Raw genomic sequence first — 5,677 nt, forward strand, 5'->3', positions numbered from 1 at the left:
TGGCTGCCGTCTTTGACTCCCCTCAGGAGGATGTGGATCCTGTGAGCAGACCTAATGTGTCATCTTTTTCCTCGATGTGGCCGTGAACCAGAACAGGCCCCACCTGTATCTGAGAGAACGTTTTGAGTATGTTAGAGAAGGCTCTTGTCAGCAATACTCAGTCTGTGAACAGAGGGCCCTGTAAACAGTTCCCCAAATGTCAGCGTGAGTGCGCTATCTCTGGATGCACTAATCACTGGACCAAAGCTCACTGTCAGATGCACCAGCTGTGTTTTAAGTGCTTCTCTCCTGGCCACATGAGCTTTGACTGTAGTGAGACTGGGCAGCGACAGAGCCCTGGATGTGGACAGACTGGCAGGTCTCAGGAAAACTACAAAGTCTCCATTCTGAGGAGAAGCAATGTGGGGCAGTCTAATTTTCCTCCACTGACGATGATATCCAATATCCGAGTCGGGAACCCAAGAACAACACAGTAATTTTTCAGAACACAGTGAGAATTATTCGGAATGACAGTTTGTTTTACACCACCGTGCTAGTACAAGATAAAGTTGAGCTGAAGGGGATGTTAGATAGTGGGTCCATGGCTACTACACTGCGCACAGATATTGTACCTCGGGTGAGGGAGGCAGGAGTGGTAGAGGGGAACTTTCTAGCTCCTTCAGACATCATCCTGGTGGGTTGTGGTGGGATCCAAACTAACCCAGTGGGCATATGTGACTTAAAAATACAGCTTTATGGCTTCAGTTATGTAGTCCCAGTGCTTATTGTAGATGGGCAGGTTGATGAACTCATTGTGGGTACTAACGTGTTGAAGTCTCTGATTAGACAGTTCAAATCGAATGACAGCTACAGGCGGGTGGTGGGTACGCCAGGTCCTTCTGGCCAGTGTGATGACAGCCACTTCCTGGAGAGATCTCTGATGACAGCCACTTCATGGAGAGATGGAGAGGAGACTCCATCCCAGATAAAGTGGGCACCATTAAGTTGAAGAGAGCAGTAACGCTCCAACCCACGAGTGAGCATCTGGTGTGGGGCCGCCTACCCCCAAAGACAAAACTCTCTGTTGGCAGTACTGTTGTTGTTGTGCCCAGCACGTCTCATTGTGTGAATCGACACATACTAGTAGGGAGAGTAGTTACGCCTCTGTGGGGGGATGGATGGGTCCCTGTGAAGATTGTGAATCCAACAACTTCGCCAGTTACCCTGAGACGAAATGCTAAAGTGGCGGATGTGTACCCTTGCATTGGAGGATTTTGATGATGTCAAGCAGCAAGCAGCTTACCAGAACGTGGCAAAAGTACAATGTGACAGCTCACATGGCAGTCTTACAGCTAAGAGTTCAGTTGGTGGCAGTGTAGTTAATGGCAACAGTACACTGAGCAATCTTGGACTTCAAGCCCTGTCTGTTGAAGAGTGTCCAGTTTCACAGTTCTGGAAAGGAAAACTTGTCAGTTTAATTGAGAAGTATGACACCGTGTTCTCTAGACATAGCCTGGATTGTGGAGAGGCAAAAGAGTTCTGCCGTCGCATACGGCTGACTGATGACCGCCCATTTCGATTACCTTATCGTAGACTTTCCCCAGCTCATTACCAAAAACTCAGGGAAACACTGGAAGGTATGGAGGAAAAGGAAATCGTCAGAAAATCCAGCAGTGAGTATGCCTCACCATTGGGGCTTGTATGGAAAAATAATGGGGACTTGTGTCTATGTATTGACTTTAGGTGGTTAAATGCCCGCACAGTCAAGGATGCTCATCCTCATTGCTGCACTGGGAGGTATAATGCCGTCTTCAGCACAATGGACTTGACGTCAGGGTACTACAATGTGTCACTGCATGAAGAGGATAAGAAGTACACTGCCCTTTCCTCTCCTTTAGGTCTGCACGAGTACAATCGTATGTCTACACAGGAAATGAAGCAGTTCTTGTTTTCTCAGTGACGTTAGAATATTGCCTACCTTTTCTTTTCTTTTTATATATGTAGTAATCTAAGCGTGTCTTGGAATGATTTGTGGGTTTGTCTCATATATTTGACAATTCATGTAACTTTGTGTGTAGTCCATCAACATAAAATGTATATGCCATTTGTTGTATACGGTTGAATTTTTCCTAATCCTTCACGGGATAGCTTTTCAACTGGTCGACCATTTGTGGGTCTAGAATTAAGGGACTACACTGGGTTACTCTGTCGCCCTGGGGGTGTGAAATGTTTTTTTCTTTCTTTGCTTTGTTACCTTCGAGATAATGTTTTTTGTTTTGTGCCTATAATCTAGTGTAAAACAGTGGGGGTGAATGTATGCACCAAGTTGCACACAAGGACCAGTTCGAATAGGCCAGGTCAAGAGGGGATGTTAATAATTTGATAATAATAATAATAATTCAGTGTGTAGCTAATATATATATATAAAAGTAAAAATATAAAAGTAGCCACCCTTTGCCCGATGACAGCTTTACACACTCTTGGCCCTATTCCACAAAGCTGTCATCAAGGCAAAGGGTGGCTTCTTTGAAGAATCTAAAATAGAAAATATATTTTGATTTGTTTAACACTGACTCCATACGTGTTATTTCATAGTTGTGATGTCTTCTCTATTATTCTACAATGTAGAACAGAGTAACAAATAAAGAAAAACCCTGGAATGAATGTGTGTCCAAACGTTTGACTGGTACTGTACATATAGATAACATCAGATTTATCCTCAGTGAACAAGTTTCAGATAGATACCAGACATGGATACTATAGTATTATTCTACTACACAGACAATAGTCAGTACTCTGAATACTGTAACAGAGAGATACATTTTGGCCCCTCAGAGGTGGAAGGGCTGACTAGTCCTTGGGCATTCTCCTTTGTTCTTTCCTTGTGTTCCTGGGCCTTTAGCCATGCAGATCTAGGTGACAGAGAGCACATACATTAAAGACAGAGCCTACACTCATACACAACAATACAAACACTCATACGCATCAATGCACGATGTATGTCTACAAGTAAAGCCTCCCTAAAACCTTTCACATCTTTGCTAACAGCCCAGCTCAATACCCCATTATTGACTCTGAATACACACCAGTCTATTGTAACCTTTTTTGTTGATAGATGAACACGGTTTAATGTATGGTTACACATCCTCATGATCAGTTTATGTCTTTCCGGGAGACTTGCAGTACCAACAAATCTTCTGCAAAGAGGTCAAAGCAGTGGGTGGTGAAGAAAGTGTTCTCTCAGATACCGCATGGCAAGCGGTACTGGAGCGCCAAGTCTAGGTCCAAGAGGCTTCTTAACTTCTTATGGTATAGGGGACGGTTGCGTCCCACTTGGGCAAAAAAACAGGGAAAACTTCATCACAATGCCAAAATAAAGTGTTGACTTCAACTTCCTGATCAATTCATTGTGATATTCATTCAATGTATTTTTCTCTGTCTCTTCACGCAAATGATGGGGATTTGGGCCTGTTCCCGGGAAAGCAGTATGTCTTTCACGTCGGGCTTGTCAGACTCGTAAAAGAAAAAAAGCTTCTGCCAGTTTGTGGTGAGTAAATGATGTTCTGAGGTCCAGAAGTTATTTTCAGTCATAAGAGATGGTTTCAGCAACATTATGTACAGAATAAGTAAAAATATAAGTTACAAACAATGCAAAAAACGAACCACAAAACACATTCGGTTAGGAGCATGTAAAACGTCAGCCATCTTCTCTTGCGCCATGATACATGAAGAAAGAGAGCTATGCACAAGCTTCGACCTACAGTACTCAAACCTCTAAATGCAAAAATGCCAGGAGAGTCAAGTCAAATGTCGTGAACTGTGAGCAAATTACAGAGCTTTCAATCCTGGAGAAAATGTGTTAGCTAGGAACTAACTCAACGGACCAAAGCGGGTTCCTGCCTTTGCTCAGACTGGTCCTGTGCCCTACACTGTTCAGACTGCAGAGGACGTCATCTGGAAAAGGCACACAGATCAGTCATTGTTGAGTAAAGCACCATTGACAACCACCAGTCGTCTGTAACTGGTCTGTAACTGTTACTGGGTGACACCCTGGTCCACTAGTCGTCACCTAGGGACTCACAGTCACCTTCTCATGACTGTTGTTCATAATGGGGAAATTTAAGTAGGTGGAGAGGAGATGTGGTGTATTAGGGTTGTGCCGCAGGGCATCATGAGTTGTATGTGTTGAGATTAGCATGTTCATATAAATGGATGAACTGAATTCCTGTCACCTTTCATTATTGAATTGTTATAAAGACATGGTTATGAAACCTACGAGACATAAGTGATCATCATTGAGTTACACCCCCAAGGTTGGCTCTGTCTGTCTCCCTGTCTATCTCCCTCTCTCTCCCCCTTTCTCTGTATCTTCCCCCCCTTTCCTTGTCTCTCCTGTTTAGTTTTGTTCTCTTCAAATCAAATAAAATTTAATTTGTCACACGAATACAACAAGTGTAGACCTTACAGTGAAAGGCTTACATACAAGCCCTTAACCAACAATGCAGTTAAGAAAATGTGTACTAAAGTAACACAAGATAATTACATAACAATGACGAGACTATTACAGGGGGTACCGGTACCGAGTCAATGTGCGGGGGTACAGGTTAGCCGAGGCAATTTGTAAAGTGACTATGCATAGATAATAAACAGTCAGTAGCAGTATTGTAAAAACAAAGGGGGGGGGGCTCAATGTAAGTAGTCCGGGTGGCCATTTGATTAATTGTTCAGCAGTCTCATGGCTTGGTGGTAGAAGCTATTAAGGAGCCTTTTAGTCCTAGACTTGGCGCTCCGGTACCGCTTGCCATGCGGTAGTAGTGAGAACAGTCTATGACTTGGGTGACTGGAGTCGTTGACACTTTTTTGGGCCTTCTTCTGACACCGCCTGTTATATAGATCCTGGATGTCAGGAAGCTTGGCCCAAGTGATGTACTGGGCCGTGCGCATTACCCTCTATAGTGCCTTACGGTCAAGCAATTGCCATACCAGGCGGTGATGCAACTGGTCAGGATGCTCTCTACGGTGCAGCTGTATAATTTTTTGAGGACCTGGGGACCCGTACCAAATCTTATCTATTTTATGTTTTATGTATTGCTGTTTTATAGCCCTGTTTAACTGCATTGCCTATAGCGCTCTCTTGGTCTGGGATGTATCATCTGAACCGTGTTATATAAACAAACTGTATCCCATTAATGTAGCCATTTCATTATTCTAAGCCTCACAAACTGCATTAGTTTTATATGTGGGATTACAGTGTTTGAGGCTGTAGGCTGTTTATCTTTTAAAAAATCTAATCAAATCAAAGTTTACTTGTACACAGATTAGTAGATGTTAAAGCAGGTGCAGTGAATTGCTTTTGTTTCTAGCTCCAGCAGTTCAGTAAATGTCTAACAGTACAATGGTAATACACAAATCATCCCACGAGAAAAAAAAGTAAAAAAGCAGAAACTAGAGATTACTACAATATCACAACATGCAATATCAGAAAGAGTAATGTCGGAATATAAATATGTGGTGTATATAGACAGTATGGACGATATACAAGTAGATACACACACACACATAAATACACAAACAGACATACACACACATACACTCAAATACACATAGATCTGTGCACACACTCATGTACACACAATGAGAGATTGAAAGAGAGAGAGTAAAACTTAATGTTTTTGTATTCCCTTTCTCTAGAGCTTTC

Source organism: Oncorhynchus nerka, linkage group LG8, assembly GCF_034236695.1.
Source record: "Oncorhynchus nerka isolate Pitt River linkage group LG8, Oner_Uvic_2.0, whole genome shotgun sequence".
Taxonomy (NCBI): Eukaryota; Metazoa; Chordata; class Actinopteri; order Salmoniformes; family Salmonidae; genus Oncorhynchus; species Oncorhynchus nerka.